At 44.3% G+C, this 18,187-nt stretch overlaps 1 long non-coding RNA gene across 2 annotated transcripts; it reads right to left on the reverse strand.

Moving 5' to 3' along the window:
- Positions 1-859: 859 nt before the first annotated feature.
- On the reverse strand, positions 860-16,414 carry LOC134756811 (uncharacterized). 2 transcript variants are annotated; one of them, XR_010130063.1, is made up of 4 exons: positions 16,340-16,414; positions 14,434-14,809; positions 6,745-6,817; positions 860-2,918 (listed from the first exon to the last, which is right to left on the reverse strand). It is a non-coding gene; the product is annotated as an uncharacterized lncRNA (long non-coding RNA). The 2 variants fall into 2 exon arrangements; XR_010130062.1 differs by having other exon boundaries at positions 860-2,942.
- Positions 16,415-18,187: the final 1,773 nt, after the last annotated feature.

Here is an 18,187-nt window from a genome sequence, read left to right on the forward strand (position 1 = left end):
AATCCCAGCTACTCAGGAGGCTGAGGTAGGAGAATTGCTTGAACCTGGGAGGCAGAGGTTGCAGTGAGCCGAGATCGCGCCACAGCACTCCAGCCTGGGTGACAGAGCAAGACTCCGTCTTGGGGGGAAAAAATAGCCAGGTGTGGTGGCACATGCCTGTAATCCCAGCTACTCAGGAGGCTGAGGCAGGAGAATCACTTGAGTCTGCAGGGCGGAGGTTGCAGTGAGCTGAGATTGTGCCACTGCACTCCAGCCTGGGCGACAGAGGAAGACTCTGTCTCAAAAAATAATGAAAATAAAAATTCAAAAATTAGCCAGCCTTGGTGGTATAGGCCTGTAATCCCAGCTACTTGGGAGGCTGAGGCAGCAGAATCGCTTGAATCTGGGAGGCGGAGGTTGCAGTGAGCGGAGATCACGCCACTGCACTCCAGCCTGGGTGACAGAGCGAGACTGTCTCAAAAAAAAAAAAAAGATTATTCTCAACATTTAGTCCCAACTTGAAACGTCTCCTTGCTTTAGAAAAGCTCTGCATCTTTTAAAAGCGGGCTCAGCCTGTGGTATCTCCTTTTGACTCTGCTTTTTGGGCTTCCTGGCACTAGAGGAAGAGGATATAGAACACTGCTAAGAACTCAGTAGGAGAGAGGACACCTTTCCTGAGGAAAAGAGTGTAAGTAAAGTTTTGGGATGGGGGGAGGATTTAAATCTATCAGCTTTGTCTTTAAGTTTTTAAATTACTTTCTGAGATCAGAAATTTTAAATATTGCACCTATTTTGTAGTTAGAACTTGGCAGTTTTTTCTTAATGGCATTTAGGTAGATATTAATAATAATTTTTTAAATTGCATTCTAACACGAGAATAGAATCGAGAGATTTTTATTTCAACATATTTGTACATTCATTTGTTAATCTTTGGTTGGCAAAGATCAGTAAGTTCTTTTGACACGGTTGGTAGAATATACTTATACCTTGTAGCTTAAATATGTATCAGTAGAGACTTCTTAAAAAATGGTGAAAATATTAGGAAGGCCATTTAAAGATGCATAAAAACTACAACTGAAGAGTGAAATAATTTGAGAAGATCAGAATCTTGGTCACTGATTTTGAGATGGGCTAATTTTTAGGAGCTGAGTCATTCAGAAATATTAGGCCTATTACAGACAGGAACAGAAGTGACTTTGTCCAATGATGAGTCTCACTGTAGGTTCATGTCATTAGATATATTTTAAAAGTAACAATCATTCTTTATGGTTTAGAAAGACTTTCACTTTAAACTGATGAAGGTAATTTTGCATGTTTACTTTTTTTTTTTTTTTTTTTTTTTGAGGCGGAGTTTCACTCTTGTTGCCCAGGCTGGAGTGCAATGGCACAAACTCGGCTCACTGCACCCTCTACCTCACGGGTTCAAACGATTCTCCTCCCTCAGCCTCCTGAGTAGCTGGGATTACAGGTGCCCTCTACCACGCATGGCTAATTTTTGTAGTTTTAGTAGAGATGGGGTTTCACCATGTTGGCCAGGCTGGTCTTGAACTCGTGGCCTCAGGTGATCTGCCCACCTTGGCCCCCCAAAGTGCTGAGATTACAGGTGTGAGCCACCGTGCCTGACCGCAATTTTGCATGTTTTATTCTGCCTTATATCTCTATCACTCTCCCATGTAGAATTTGTATTTGGTAAGCTTTGCCTTCTCTGGAATTAATGTTATTTAGCTAAACAGTTTACGTGTAGCAAGAACTGCATATACAGCAGTGATTTTTACTGTATCTTTTGTGTTTAGCAAATATTTAGTTTTGTTGAAATTGCCTACAGTAGTTAGTACGGTAACGTGCTGTACGTGTTTGTAGCCTAGGAATATAGGCTTTACTACATAGCCTAGGTGTGTAGTAGGCTCTGCCATGTACTTGTGTAAGTACATCCTGTGATATTTGCACAACGATGAAGTCGCCTAACGAGGCGTTTTTCAGAACATACTCCTGTTAAGTGACACCACTGTGTAGATGTCAAGATCATCATGAAATCGAATTTGGGGCAAACTTGCCAGTTTACTCCTTAACCCACACTTCATTTTAAAGTGGCTATGCTGGCCAAGCACTGTGGCTCGTGCCTGTAATCCCAGCACTTCAGGAGACTGAGGTGGGTGGACTGCTTGAGCCTAGGAGTTTGAGACCAGCTGGGCAACATGGCAAAACCCATCTCTACAAAAAATACAAAAATTAGCGGGGCATAGTGGTGCACGCCTGTGGTCCTCACTATTCAGGGGGCTGAGGTGGGAGGATTGCTTAAGCCCGAAAGATTGAGGCTGCAGTGAGCAGTGATTGTGCCACTGCACTCCAGCCTGAGCAACAGAATGAGACAGTGTCTCAAAAAAAAAAATTTCTATGCCAGCTAGGTGCAGTGGCATGACCCTGTTGTCCCAGCTACCAGGTACGCTGAGGTAGGAAGATCACTTGAGCCCAGGAGTTTGGGGCTGTGGTGCTTGATGATCATGCCTGTGAATAGCTACTGCACTCCAGCTTGAGCAACGCAAAGAGACCCTGTCTCTTTCAGAAGAAAAAAAAAAGAAAAGGTTATGCCTTCAGAGCTAATGCTTTGGAGGTGGCAAGTAATAATACCCGGGAGGAAATGCTGGAGACTGCCCCTAAAATTATAACATCTTAGCATGTTTATACAGCCCTTTTAGTTAGAAGGAACCAACGTTTATTGAAGTCTTTTTGGATACCTGGTCATGTACTATGCACATTCATATTTAATCATCTCAAGTGCCCTTAAGTGACAGAACATCTGATCAGAAAAAAATGAAATCAGCCGGGCATGGTGGCAGGCTCCTGTAGTCTCGGCTAGTCGGGACGCTGAGGCAGGAGAATGGCGTGAACCCGGCAGGTGGAGCTTGCAGTGAGCTGAGATCACACCACTGTACTGCAGCCTGGGCGACAAAGCGAGACTCCATCTCAAAAAAAAAAAGAAATTATTAGCTCAAAGTTATGTATGTGAGCCTTGTGCCATGGCTCACGCCTATAATCGCAGCACTTTGGGACGCCAAGGCAGGTGGATCTTTTGAGCCCGGGAGTTTGAGACCAGTGGACAACATGGCAAAACCCTGCCTCTACAAAAATACTAGCCAGGCATGGTGATGCATGCCTGTAGTCCCAGCTGCTTGCCAGACTGAGGTGGGAGGATCACCTGAGCCCGGGAGGTCAAGGCTGTGATGAGCTGTGATTGCACCACTGCAGTCCAGCCCCAGTGATAGAGTGAGACCCTGTCCTAAAACAAAAACATTTATGTACATGTCTATTAAGTAGCCAACTAGAGGTTGAACTCAAGACGCCATACCAAGTCAATTTCTGTGCCACTATTGCCTGCTGTGAGTACTTCACCATCCTTACTATGGCAAGTAAATAACGCTATTCTTTTTTTTTTTCTAGCATCTTTGGAGATGATTTTTGTTTTTCTTTTCTTTGACTTTCCCCTTAGTCTGTCAGTTTTGCCCTTTGGGGAAAACCTCAAAAGGGGCAGTGTTACAACATCTTGGGCCTAACTCTCATCTTACGATTATAGAAATGAGCCCAAGGAGACTGCAGACTTGCCCAAGGTCCTAGCAACTAGCTAGTGTTTGGCCTGAAACTAGACAAGAATCAGAGGCAAATAACTCCAAATCTCAATCTCTACTGGCTAAATTAAAAAGAATTCTTAATGAAAATTGTTTTTTTTCCTTGCCACTCAGAAATTGAAGGCTTTAGTTCATATTTATCTGGTAAGTTTTTTTTTTTTTAAGGCATGAGCCCTCTAGTTACTTTCTGAAAGTAAGGAAATAAGCATTTATCGTCCAGCATTGCTTGTCACATTTATTTTACATGCTTTACACCAAAGGCCCTTATATAATCAATGTTATTTGCATGCTCAGTGCTGCAATATAGTGGAAAGGCCATCAGCCAGGGTCCCGGGCCAATCATGTTTTTTAGGCATCCTCACAAATAAAACTCAGTTTGATAACAAAGTTTTATTAGAAGGTTTCTCTTGATTTCTGGAGGGGGAAACTGAAGCACCGAAGTTAGTGACATGACCTAGGACTTGGGCTTCATAGCCAAGTAGCGGTGTCAGGATTTGAACCTGGGCAGTCCTACTTCAAAGTTAGTACTCTTAGCAACTGTGTTATGTTGCCTTTTTTTTTTTTTTAAGATTAAAGCAATTGATCAGTGCTTTTTAAACTCTAGTCATGACCAACTGGTAACAAACTTCATGGGTGACAGCCAACTTTTTTAATAGAAGGGAAAATATGTAGCATGTTATAAGGGAAATAATACTTTGTGAAACCAGTTTCAGTTTATGCATGTATGAAAAGTGGGTTGTGATGTCAAATTGATTTCAAATAAGTTTGAAAGCCATTTCTTATGGATGGTCTTAAAGATTTCTGCAATCCATGTCCTAGGACTATAAGTTGGTCATAATTTTACTGTTGTGAATAGTTCCAGAAGTTTTTTTCATGATGGCGTTGTTGAGTCTCTTCTACCTACAGCACTGTGACAATTTCTACTTCAGAATTTGCTGAGCCATGAGTATCCCTTAATGCCCTTCAGAAAAAAGGGGAGACTTCCACTTTTGAGAGTGATATTTTCATTACACATTACTGAATGGGTTATGCAGAGATTAACTTTCTTATCTGTTCTTTGTCCTCAGACACTATTTCTGCAACATATCATAGCCTGGGCCTCCACAGAAGCCATGGTGGAGTTAGAATTTATTCAGCTAGCAAAGAGCTAATAAGGGCTTTCTTGGGATACGAATTATTAAGTAGGCTTGAAACTGGGTTGAGCGCTGAGTAAAAGTCAGGCAATACAACAGGCCTTACTACACTAGGCTCCTAAATTCTTTTGAGCTCTAACACAGTTTCTTCAGGAATATCTGGGGTTCTTACTCAAGTGCTTATCAAAAGAGTTGTTTAATTACTGTAATTTTAGCTAAAGACGTTAGGAATTTTCTTGCTGATTTGACATGTGAAATTGCATACTGTAGACTTGCAATGCTAGGCTGTGGCAAGCTGGCTTAATTCATTTTATTTGGATGTTTACTTTGCTTTTGCTTATGACATGCTACTGAGGGCAGTAGCTGCCACTGCTAGCTAGGCTACTTAGGATGCCCTGTGATGGTTATTTTTTTTTAATAGTAGAAACTTGCCCATGTAAAAGAACTACACATTTTTCCAGGCACGGTGGCTCATGTCTGTAATCCCAACACTTTGGGAGGCCAAGGCAGGCAGATACCTGAGGTCAGGAGTTCGAGACCAGCTGGCCAACATGGTGAAACTCCGCCTCTACTACAAAAATTAGCCGGGTGTAGTGGCATGCATCTGTCATCCCAGCTACTCAGGAGACTGAGGCAGGAGAGTGGCGTGAACCTGGGAGGTGGAGCTTGCCGTGAGCCAAGATCGCACCACTGCACTCCAGCCTGGGTGACAGGGCAAGACTCCGTCTCAAAAAAAAAAAAGAAAAGAAAAAGAAAGAAATAAAGAACTGGCCGGGCGCGGTGGCTCACGCCTGTAATCCCAGCACTTTGGGAGGCCGAAGTGGGCAGATCAGAAAGTCAGGAGATCAAGACCAGTCTGGCCAATATGGTGAAACCCTGTCTCTACTAAAAATACAAAAATTAGCCAAGCGTGGTGGCGGGCGCCTGTAGTCCCAGCTACTCAGGAAGCTGAGGCAGGAGAATTGCTTGAACCCAGGAGGTGGAGGTTGTAGTGAGCCAAGATCACGCCACTGCACTCCAGCCTGGGTGACAGGGCAAGACTCTGTCTCAAAAAAAAAAAAGACACATTTTTCTTCCTGTGACAGCTTACACTTGAGGATGTATAGATAACAATGTTGAAAACTAGAAAAAGTCCCGGGTGCGGTGGCTCACGTTTATAATCCCAGCACTTTGGGAGGCCAAGGCGGACAGATCACCTGAGGTCAGCCTGGCGAACATGGTGAAACCCCCATCTCTATAAAAAAAAATAAAAAATTAGCCAGCGTGGTGGCAGGTGCCTGTAATCACAGCTACTTGGGAGGCTGAGACAGGAGAATTGCTTGAACCCGGGGGGTGGAGGTTGCAGTGAGCCGAGATTGTGCCATTGCACTCCAGCCCTGGCAACAAGAGTGAAACTCCGTCTCCAAAAAAAAAAGAAAACTAGAAAAAGTTTAAGTCCAACTGAGATTTAACTTCCAGTGTAGCCTGGTTTTCTTTCTCCTATCAGAGGTGTAGAGGAGTGAAAGCACTTAATTAAGCTAGATTAACCTTCACTTTCCTGTGGAAGTGTGTACTGGAAGCTGGCATTCGTTGCAAAGATCTCTGCCATTCAGTAATCTTGTGGGCTCTACTCTCCACCATTTTATGGGAGTAACTCAGGTCGTTTAGTCCTTGAAGGAAGCCAGACTATTTGTTTCTCATTTTCTACTGACATTACCAGGTTTTTTACCTATCTGAAGTTTGTTCTGAGAGTTCTTTCTCCATTCTAGCCCTGTGGGTCTTTAGATAAGGCTCTGTGTTTCAGCCATGTTGCCATGCCATTCTCCTTGACAGGTGGTGCTTTTTGGGGGGGGGTTGGGGAGGAGGGTAGAGACAAGGTCTCACTATGTTGCCCAGGGTGGTCTTGAACTCCTGGCCTTAAGCAGTCTTCCCACCTCGGCCTCCCAAAGTGCTGGGATTACAGATGTGAGCTACTGTACCCAGCATGTGTATGTGATGTTCTTTCAGTTATTCTGGAACTTGGTACGCACCTTGGAGGATTCATTGGCAAGATTTTGGAGACCACTGTGTTCTAATACTGGTGGCAACACCACAACTTGGGAGCTAGGAAAATAAACGGGACAAGATTATTAACGCTTTTTGGAGCTAGACTTGTCTATTCCCACAACTATGTAACATGAGAGATTGTGTGATCTAGAGATAGAAAGGACCAGCCAGAAACTGGGTGCAGTGGCTCATGCCTGTAATCCCAGCACTTTGGGAGGCCAAGGCAGGCGGATCACTTGAGGTCAGGATTTCGAGACCAGCCTGGCCAACATGGTGAAACCCCGTTTCTACTAGAAATACAAAAGTTAGCTGGGCATGGTGGCGTGCACCTGTAATCCCAGCTGCTTGGGAGGCTGAGGCAGGAGAATTGCCTGAACCTGGGAGGCGGAGGTTGCAGTGAGCCGAGATCGTGCCACTGCACTCCAGCCTGGGTAACAGAGCGAGACTCCATCTCAAAAAAAAAAAAGGAAAGAAAACCGCCTAGAAGTCAAAGATCTGGCTTCCGTGGTCATTCACATACTTGTTAAATGTATTGCGTGCTTGGACTGAAGTAGGTACTAGAACTTTAAACTTCACTACTTTATAGCTATGGCTTTAATCTCACTGAGTTTCTGTTTTACCTTTTACAGATAAAAGGTGGACAATCTAGCCTGCAAGCCAATGTGTGAAAGTATTTCCAAGTGTAAAGGGCTGTGGAATGTATGTAGTGGAACACTCAAGTGGGAAGGAAGTTAGCAGGATAGCCTAATTTTGGAACTAGAAAGTTCTAATAAAGTGAAACCAGTCTTGTGGATAAGAAAATCAACAACACTGAGCAGACCTATTGCCCTAGATTTTCAAGGACATAGTCACAAAAAGAAAATGACAGTATAACTTGGGAATGCGAAGTTAAAAAAAAAAAAAGACAATTAAGCCGTGGTTTTGCTTCTAATTAGCACTCTCTGATGGAATACAATGGGAAAGGTCATTCTGCTGAAATAAGTGAAGAAAAATCAGGACCCAGAGAACAAGTGCTAAAAGGAAATGCCTTTGACCAAAAACTCAGTCACTTACCAGCAGTTAAGTCTTGACTAAGGAGTTTTGATTCAGTAAGTCTGAGGTAGGGCCCCATAGAGCATTTGTATTTTTAACAAATTGATGCTGATGCTGCTGATCAGGACCTGGTACTTTGAGAACCACTGCTTTAAGGAAGCCTCAATAATAAAGGCCAAAGTAAAGATCGGGTGAGTTTCACAGCACAGTAGTAAAAATAAGTCAGAGGGCTGGTTGTGTCTGTAGTCCCAGCTACCAGCCACTAGGGAGGCTGAGGTGGGAGGATCATGAGGCCAGGAGTTCAAGGCTACCCTGCACTATGATAGTGCCTATGAATAGCCACTGTACTCCAGCCTGGGCAACATAGCGAGACCTCATCCCAAAAAATAAAAATAAGTCAAAGGATTTTGGGTCTGAGTCCAGCACAGTGTTGAAATCTGTGCCCGAGGGTCTTCCTCTTCACCAACTGAAATTAATCGGGATATATATATATATATGTAACAGCATAGGTGGCTCGTGTTAACTCTGTCCCCACCCCCTTTATTTAGTCACTGCCCATGTTGACTCTTGTATTAAAGTAAAAATACAGTTTTATTCAAATCCTGACCAGATAGATTTCGTGATGTGAAAAGATGCCAATGAGATGAGTTTGAGAACTGGTCCTTAAGGTCTGTAGTAAAGAGGCCAGGGATCTGACTGGCAGAGAAATATGAGGTCAGATATCTGCATTTAGTATTCATGTGAGGTCAGTGTTGATGGAGATTGGCCTAAAGCTTGAGACAGGAAACCAGGGATATATACCGAGGATGGGCAGGAGGCTCAGCAACTTGTTTGGGCATCATGTGAGCTGGCTAATGGTTGTAAAGGTCAGGTGAGTCAAAGTAAGAACCCAACCATCCTATTGCAAGTTAGAGCATTTGAGTTCATTCCCTCTATTTCTCTTCACTGGTCCCTCCAGTTTCTACATGGTTGATTTAAAGCAAACATGAAAAAGCTTTCACTCTTTTTTTAAAGACATAATAGAAATAATGTGTAGGCATTTAGTATTGTGTTGATGCATTTCATTTGTTTTTAGGGTTCAGGGCTGTAGAGAAAGAATCAGCAGAAAACTATTTCAGGTCAAACCACAAGTGTTTCTTGTAGGGGAACAGATAACCTGAAGTGATCTCTGCAAGTCTTGCTTAAATTTCCAGTAGATGGAATAGTGAAAAGGGTAGAGAAGCAGCATTTTAGTCTTTGTTGGCCATTTCCAATCCTGTGTTTGGCAGCAAAGCATTTGAAGACATAAAAGAGTTGGCCTTGCCTCTCAAGTTTATAGTGTGGGGAGACAAAATGAACACATGGGACATCACACACGCTAAAACTCAATGCCTGTTCCATGACGGCAGCTCAGATGCAATCCAGGAATGAAACATACACAGTTTGTAAAGAGAACTGTCAGTTTCAGAATGGGAGAAGAGTGCATCCTGGAGGAACGTGTAAGAAGTAGGATGATTCAAATAGCATAGTATGTTGTCCAGGAGTTTTTTTTAACCACCTGCTACTAGGAGTTCCCAAAGTAATAGGAACTTCCTTAGATGGTTGTTATGAAGGGAAATGAAGTCAGATGTCTCTGGATTTGAATCTTGACTCTTCATAGTTGAGTAACTTTGGACAAGTCCCCTAATCTGTAAAACAGTCATAATGTTTCGAAGGATCGTTATAAGACTATATGAGATCATTTACACATTTTGCATGCAACAAATATTTGATGATGACAGACATTAGGCTAGGTGAACAGAACAGAAAGACCTTGTGCCTAGCACGTAATAGGAACTCAGTAGATACCTCCTAAATGTACCTGGTTGTTTCATGCCTTTATAGTATTTTAGTTCTTTTTATTATTTTTTCTTTTTTTCTTTTTCAGATGGATTCTCGCTCTGTTACCCAGGCTGGAGTGCAGTGGTGTGATCTTGGCTCACTGCAACCTCTGCCTCCCGGGTTCAAGTGATTCTCCTGCCTCAGCCTCCCAAGTAGCTGGGATTACAGGCGTGTGCCACCACGTCCGGCTAATTTTTGTATTTTTGGTAGAGATGGGGTTTCACCATGTTGGTTAGGCTGGTCTCGAACTCCTGACCTCATGATCTGCCTGCCTCGGCCTCCCAAAGTGTTGGGATTACAGGCGTGAGCCATGGCAACCGGCCTTTAATTCTTTATTATGCGATAATTTATTTTTCTTTGCTGAAACATTTCAAAGCAAGTAACACATGTTCTCTCATTACTACAGAATTCAGCATACATTGCTAAAGAAATATGCAGCCTGGCACAGTGGTTCACGCCTGTAATCCCAGCACTTTGGGAGGCCAAGCTTAGTGGATCACCTGAGGTCAGGAGTTTGAGACCAGCCTGACCAACATGGTGAAACAAATATGTATATAAATATATTTATATAGCTGGGCGTGGCGGTGCACACCTGTAATCCCAGCTACTCGGGAGGCTGAGGCAGGAGAATCACTTGAATCTGGAAGGTGGAGGTTGCAGTGAGCCAAGATCACACCACTGCACTCCAGCCTGGGCGACAGAGCAAGAATCCATCTCAAAAAGAAAAAAAGAAAAAAAAATTAAAATACTATAAAGGCATGAAACAACCAGGTACATTTAGGAGGTATCTACTGAGTTCCTATTATGTGCTAGGCACAAGGTCCTTCTGTTCTGTTCACCTAGCCTGATGGCTGTCATAGAGTAATCAAATATTTGTTGCATGCAAAATGCGTAAATGATCTCATATAGTCCTATAACAATCCTTTGAAGCATTATGCCTATTTTACAGATTAGGGGACTTGTCCAAAGTTACTCAACTATGAAGAGTCAAGATTCAAATCCGGGAGACAGAGGTTGCAATGAGCCGAGATCGTGCCACTGCACCCTAGCCTGGGCAACAGAGCAAGACTCCATCTTAAAATAAATTGGGAGGCCGAGGTGGGTGGATCACGAGGTCAGGAGTTCGAGATGAGCCTGACCAACATGGTGAAACCCCGTCTCTACTAAAAATACAAAAATTAGGCATGTGCCTGTAATCCCAGCTACTCAGGAGGCTGAGGCAGGAGAATTGTTGGAACCCAGGATGCGGAGGTTACAGTGAGCTGAGATCGTGCCACTGCACTCCAGCCTGGGCAACAGAGTGAGACTCCATCTCAAAAAGAAAAAAGCTAGATTGGTACATTTCCCTGCCTCAAAAAGAAATGCCTGAGAAATGGATTCTCATGAAATTCACTTTGATATTTATTAGTCTCCCTTACTAGTGATGGTTTTGCAAAATTAAAGATCTTTAGGAGATGATTGGAGGGCTTCACCAGAGATAGGATCTGATTCTTTACAGCTTGGTCCCTGTAGTGCTATTCAAGTTATTTCTCATCCTTTTCCTGCTTTCAGATCAATTGGCTGTAGGACTTAAAGTTAGAAGGAACTCTAGTGGACATTGCTGATATTTGCCTACTGAACATCTGAAAACTTTGTTCCCCCGTGCTGTTGTATGAGTCTTAGCAGGAGACAGAGCCAGAGTCCCATCACCTGGCCATTGGAATGCAGGCTTGTGAACTAAGTTCAGCTGACTGGATGCTCCCACCCAGGACTCAGAATCCTGAGGGAAGGGATAAAAAAGGCAGGAATGTTTGAGGATATACTTTTGGTGATATGGACAGTCCAGTGGTGTCTAGAAGGCTGTATTTCACGGTAGCAGTGCTGGTGGTGATGTCCTTCCAGACCACTGGGCATGGCTTTGGCTGAGTCTCCACTACCCATTTCCCATGACTCCTGTTTTCTGAGTCTGGTGTTTCAGCTTTCTTATCAATTATGTGAACTGCTAGATAGCCTTCCAGTAAGCTCTTTTTCTGCTTAGCGTGAATTGATTCCTTTTGTGCATGACTAGAAGGCCTAAGTGATAAAGGGTTTGGAAGATTTGGCTTGCCCTTGACTTCTGAATTTTCAGCCAAGAATTCCTTCCTGCTGTCCAGATAGCAGAATGAGCAGCTTCCCTAAAGTGAAGGAAAGCCTATTGCTAACATATTCCATCCTAAGGGAAGAAACTTCCTGATTGCTTGGGGGGAGATATTACTTCTAATATAATAATGGGTACTAATGATTTTCTTTTGAGTCCTTTATAGGTTAAAATCAGATGAAGAGAGCTTATATACCCAAATTAAGCTGCGCCACCCCCCTACTTTCTGGGGTTTTTTGTTTTGTTTTGTTTTCTTTGTTTTTTTTTTTTGAGACTGAGTCTCACTCTGTCACCCAGGCTGGAGTGCAGTGGCATGATCTCGGCTCACTGCAACCTTTGCCTCCCAGGTTCAAGTGATTATCATGCCTCAGCCTCCCGAGTAGCTGGGATTACAGGCACCTGCCACCATGCCCGGCTAATTTTTTGTATTTTTAGTAGAGATGGGGTTTCATGATGTTGTCCAGGCTGGTCTCAAACTCCTGAACTCAAGTGATCTGCCCACTTTGGCCTCCCAAAGTGCTGGGATTACAGGTGTGAGCCACCGTGCCGGGCCAGGGTTTTTTGTTTTGAGGCAGGGTACAGCTCTGTCACCCAGGTTGGAGTGCAGTGGTTCACAGCTCACTGCAACCTCCACCTGCTGAGCTAAAGTGATCCTCCCACCTCAGCCTCCCGAGTAGCTGGAACTACAGGCTCACACCATCACACCTGGCTAATTTTTGTGTTTTTTATAGAGATGAGGTTTTGCCATGTTGCCCAGGCTGGTCTCGAATTCTTGAGCCCAAGCAATCCATCCACCTTGGCCTCCCGAAATGCTGGGATTACAGGCGTAAGCCACTGTGCCTGGCCTCATCCACCTACTTTCTTAAGGGCAAATATCCCTCTACCTCACAAAGAGTTAAGAGCTCTCATCTGTGGAGGAAAGCATTGTGCCCTCTCATGTCTCCCAAAATAGATGTCTAATTTCTTTGAATTTTGCCTTAAATGCTCAACTTGAATGCCTCATTATTGAGACACTGGAGGTGGCAATTAGTGAATGACTAGCCTTCCAGCTGCTCCTTTTGAGTATATTGTGCTGGGTGGATGATCCTGTTACCAGCAAATGTTGGATTGCAAACTCATCTGTCAGGTGGCAATCAAAAACTAGCCTGGAGGCCTGGGCACAATAGCTTACACCTGTAATCCCCGCACTTTGGAATGCCAAGACAGGAGGATCGCTTGATCTCAGGGGTTCAAGACCAGCCTAGGCAACATAGTAAGACCCCTGTATCTACAAAATATAGAAAACAGCCAGGCCTAGTGGCATGCGCCTGTAGTCGCAGCTACTCAGGAGGTGGGGGGATCACTTAAGCCGGGGAGTTCCAGGCTACAGTGAGCTGTGATCATACTATTGCACTCCAGTTTGGGTGACAGAGCAAGACAGTTTCTTTAAAAAAAAAAAAAAAAAAAAAAAAACTAGCCTGGGCTGGGCATAGTGGCTCATATCTGTAATCTCAGCAATTTGGGAGGCCAAGGTGAGAGGATCACTTGAGGCCAGGAGTTTGAGACCAGCCTGGTCAACATGGCAAGACCTGGTCTTTACCAAAAAAAGAAGTAAAATAAAAATACTAACCTGCCTCTGACAGGGCCTGCCTGAAGAGATGCCACTGTTTAGGCAGTTGAGCCCTGGACTGGAAACCAGAAGGTCTGGGCTGTCATTCCTGCCCCTAACTTGCAGTGTGCTTTGGGAAAATCCCTGAGTCTCTTTTTCTGTAAACTCCAGGAAGACATAGGGTTCTACTAGACGGTTCAGGAGTGCTTCAAACCCAATAGCTCTGTAGACTCCAGGAAGACATAGGGTTCCACGAGATGGTTCAGGAATGCTTCAAACCCAATAGCTCTGCTTTCATCCATTTTATACAATACGATTCTGCAAAAGATTTATTTTGCAGATAGGGTACTATAGCTAAAAGAAAAAAAACCCCAAAACACAAGAGCTCGAAAACATCATCGGACTAGGTGGCAACCACATTCCTCTGTATATTTCAAATTCGCATCTATGTTATTAACTGAAGTTTTTATTTTTATTATAATTTTTTTTGAGATGGGTTCTTGCTATGTTGCCCAGGCTAATCTTGAACTCCTGGGCTTAAGCAATCCTTCTGCCTCAGCCTCCCTAAGTGCTGGGATTACAGGTGTGAGCCACTGTGCCCAGCCTAACTTAAGTTTTTATTTTTTATTTTTATTTTTAGAGACACAGTTTCGCTCTGTTGCCCAGGCTGGGGTGCAGTGGTGCGATCTCAGCTCACTGCAAGCTCCGCCTCCTGGGTTCACGCCATTCTCCTGCCTCAGCCTCCCGAGTAACTGGGACTACAAGTGCCTGCTACCATGCCTGGCGAATTTTTTTGTATTTTTAGTAGAGACGGGATTTCACTGTGTTAGCCAGGATGGTCTTGATCTCCTGACCTTGTGATCCACCCACCTCGGCCTCCCAAAGTGCTGGGATCACAGGTGTGAGCTACCACGCCCGGCCCTGAAGTTTTTAATGGATGTATGCTTTCAAATTATTTATTGAACAAAGCAGAATGTAAGTAAATCAATACATAACTAGATAGATATGCTGATCAAACATTGCAGGCTGCCCATGATACCAATAATGAGCCAACGTTGTGATTCTGCACTAACTTACTTGTCTTTCAGAGTAAGCCAATAAATAAATGGTAATGTTCCCCCGACGTAACCTCTTTATATTCTGGTTCTTCAAGGCGATCAGTCCTTCGGAAGCAAAGCACAGAACTGCGTAGTGACCACACATATCAGAATTAGGGAACTTCTGACTCACGCCTGTAATCCCAGCACTTTGGGAGGCCGAGGCCAGAGGACCGCTCGAGCCCGGGAGTTCAAGACCAGTCTGGGCAACATGGCAAAACCTCGTGGTGGCATGTGCCTGTAGTCCCTGCTACTCTGTGCGCTGAGGTGGGAGGATCGCTTGAGCGCAGGAGGTCGAGGCTGCAGTAAACCATGTTCATACCACTGCATTCCAGCCTGGGCAACAAAGTGAGACCCTGTCTCAGAAAACAAAACAAAACAGAATTAGAGGACTTCTAAGCTCTATATTAAGCAGAGAGGCACACTGGACAGGCAGTTCTTACTCGTTTTGCATACATAATCTGAACAGTATGGAAGCAAGAGTGCTTTTTTCTGTAGTCCAGGTTTTAAGATGTTTTCATAAGCAGATCTCATTGATCAGGATCCTAGACCCTGCCCTCTTGGCTCCCAGTAGGAATGCCACTGTTAGCTTGTAGCCTGTAAACTCTGGGGACATTTTTCACAATAGCTGCAATGTGAATGCCACCATCCTCAAGGCAGGGGGTCTAGAGTAGCAGGTTAGCAGGTTCTTTTTTTTTTTTTTTTTTGAGATAGGGTTGCATTCTGTCACCCAGGATGGAGTGCAGTGGCACGATCTCAGCTCACTGCAGCCTTGACCTCTCAGGCTCAAGTGATCCTCCTGCCTCAGCCTCCTGAGTAGCTGTGACCACAGGCATCCACCACCACGCCCAGATTTTTGTAGATAAAAAATCTACAAAAAAATTTTTATTTTTTGTAGAGACAGGGTCTCACTATGTCTGGTCTTGAACTCCTGGGGTTAAGTGACCCTCCTGCCTCGGCCTCTCAAAGTGCTGGGATTATAGTCATGAGCCACTGTGTCCAGCCCAGATTCTTTTTTTTTTTTCTTTTTTTTTTTTTTTTTTTTGAGATGGAGTCTTGGTCTGTCTGTTGTCCAGGCTGGAGTGCAGTGGTGGATCTTGGTTCACTGCAACTTTTGCCTCCCGGGTTCAGGTGATTCTCCTGCCTCAGCCTCCCGAGCAGCTGGGGTTACAGGCACATGACACCACATCCAGTTAATTTTTTTTTTTTTTTTTTTTTTGAGAAGGGGTTTTGCTCTTGTTGCCCAGGCTGGAGTACAATGGCGCCATCTCAGCTCACTGCAACCTCTGCCTCCCGGGTTCATGCGATTCTCCCGCCTCAGCCTCCTGAGTAGCTGAGATTACAGGCATGTGGCACCACGCCCTGCTCATTTTGTATTTTTAGTAGAGACAGGGTTTCTCCATGTTAGGCTGGTCTCGAACTCCCAACCTCAGGTGATCTGCCTGCCTTGGCCTCCCAAAGTGTCGAGATTACAGGCGTGAGCCACTGTGCCCAGCCAATTTTTGTATTTTTAGTAGAGACAGTTTCACCTTGTTAGCCAGGCTGCTCTTGAACTTCTGACCTCAAGTGATCCACCCACCTTGGCCTCCCAGAGTACTGGGATTATAGGTGTGAGCCACCGTGCCCGGCCCTGGCCCTGGACCTGGCCCCATTTCTTAACAACCTGATAACCTCCTCTTTTTCCTAAGCGAGGTGGGTAAATGATCCATTCTTGTATGAGGATGGGTTTACCTGTCATCAGGCAGGACTCGCCAAGCCTAAATTTGTTTCTTGACTTAATAAACTTATTGAGCATTAACTATGGGCGGGGCACAACTCCTCTGGGTCCCAACCAACATCTCTCTGGAAAATTACTGAGCAGTTTCAAAGATATAAAAGCCACTTACCCCAAGATCCTGACACTTTCCGTTTAGGGCCTTGATTACCCAGGGCTTTGCTGCTTTTCTTTCAGTCTCTCGCCGTGTGATCTCTTGGTCATCTTATGACTCACAAGAGGCTCCCTGCCAATGGGCAGGACCAGGGAGAGGAGAGAAGGAAAGCAGGCCAGGCACACAGCTACTTGTTAGTAGCCTTGGCAAAGTGAGTGAGGAGGTTAAATTGCTGGGCTAGGTTGAAAATTGGGAATTACTTGTGGATTTTATTGTTTTCCCTCTAGCAAGGATAAACTGAAATTTGCCAAAAAGCAAAGAACAAATCATTCAAAACTGTTAACGAGTTACTATATTTTCCTGGGACAGATTCATAAAATAAGTTCCTTTAAATGGAGTCAGTCCAATACCAAGCTTTCTCTTGACAGTATGTCTGGCCCAGGACAAGGAGGACTTTACCCCAGGCTAAGAACAGAAGCAAAGAACATGGGGAGAGAGGAGCAGCATACATTTGGGTCCAAAGCTACTGTGACTTGGTCTCAAGTCTTCATGGAGAAAACTGGATCAGGTGAAGAAGAAGAATTAAATCAGGCCAGGCACAGTGGCTTATGCCTGTGATCCCAGCACTTTAGGAGGCCAAGGCGGGAGGATTGCTTGAGCCCAGGAGTTTGAGACCAACCTGGGCAACAAGGCAAGACCCTATCTCTACAAAAAAATTAAAAAATTGGCTAGGTGCGGTGGCTCACGCCTGTAATCCCAGCACTTTGGGAGGCTGAGGTGGGTGGATCACCTGAGGTCGGGAGTTTGAGACCAGCTTGGCCAACATGGTGAAACCCCATCTCTACTAAAAAAAAAAAAAAAAAAAAAAAAAAAAATATATATATATATATATATATATATATACAAAAATTAGCTGGATGTGGTGGTGCGCCTGTAATCCCAGCTACTCAGGAGGCTGAGGCAGGAGAATGGCATGAACCCGGGAGGCAGAGGCTGCAGTGAGCTGAGATCACGCCACTGCACTCCAGCCTGGGCAACAGGGCGAGACTCAATCTCAAAAAAAAAAAAAAAAAAAAAATTAGCTGGGCCTGGTAGCACATGCCTGTGGTTACAGCTACTCAGGAGCCTGAGGTGGGAGGATCACTGAGCTCGGGAGGTCGAGGCTGCAGTGAGCCATGTTCACACCACTGCACTCCAGCCTGGGTGACAGAGCTAGACCCTGTCTCAAAAACAAAAAAGAATAATGATTAAATCACAAGAGATTTACTATCAGAATTCAGAAGTAGACAGGAATAGAAAAAGATGTAATTTTACAGTCTCCCTGCTCTCTGCTGGTTACCTGACTCCATCACCCTATGTAAGAATGGCTTTGAAGGACCAAATATTTGCATAATTGACACCTTGATTTTGGACTCTGGCCTCCAGAACTGTGACAAAATAAATGGGATCTTTAAAAGGCTAAGACTACTAAAAAATGGTGGAGACCTGCGATCTACAAATCAGAATGTTCAGATGCCAGTGAGTAGAACGTTCAGATGCCAGTGAAGGATGCTTAGGTTTTTCATAGCTGGATACATAGAGCAAGGATATTCCAGGCAAGAGGAATTTCAGGAGAAAAGGCAGAAGGGCAGAAGGGGAGGTAACCTTAGGCTGTGTTCCATAAGCATTGTAATATTTTCTTAGCGCTGCTGTGATAAGTTGTCACAAACTGGATAGCTTAAAATAAGATAAATGGCCAGGTGCGGTGGCTCCACCTGTAATCCTAGCACTTTGGGAAGCCGCGGTGGGTAGATTGCTTAAGCTCAGGAGCTTGAGACTAGCCTGGGCAACATGGGAAACCTTGTCTCTACCAAAACGAAAAAAAAT

The sequence above is a fragment of the Gorilla gorilla genome, chromosome 12 (genome assembly GCF_029281585.2).
Source record: "Gorilla gorilla gorilla isolate KB3781 chromosome 12, NHGRI_mGorGor1-v2.1_pri, whole genome shotgun sequence".
Taxonomy (NCBI): Eukaryota; Metazoa; Chordata; class Mammalia; order Primates; family Hominidae; genus Gorilla; species Gorilla gorilla.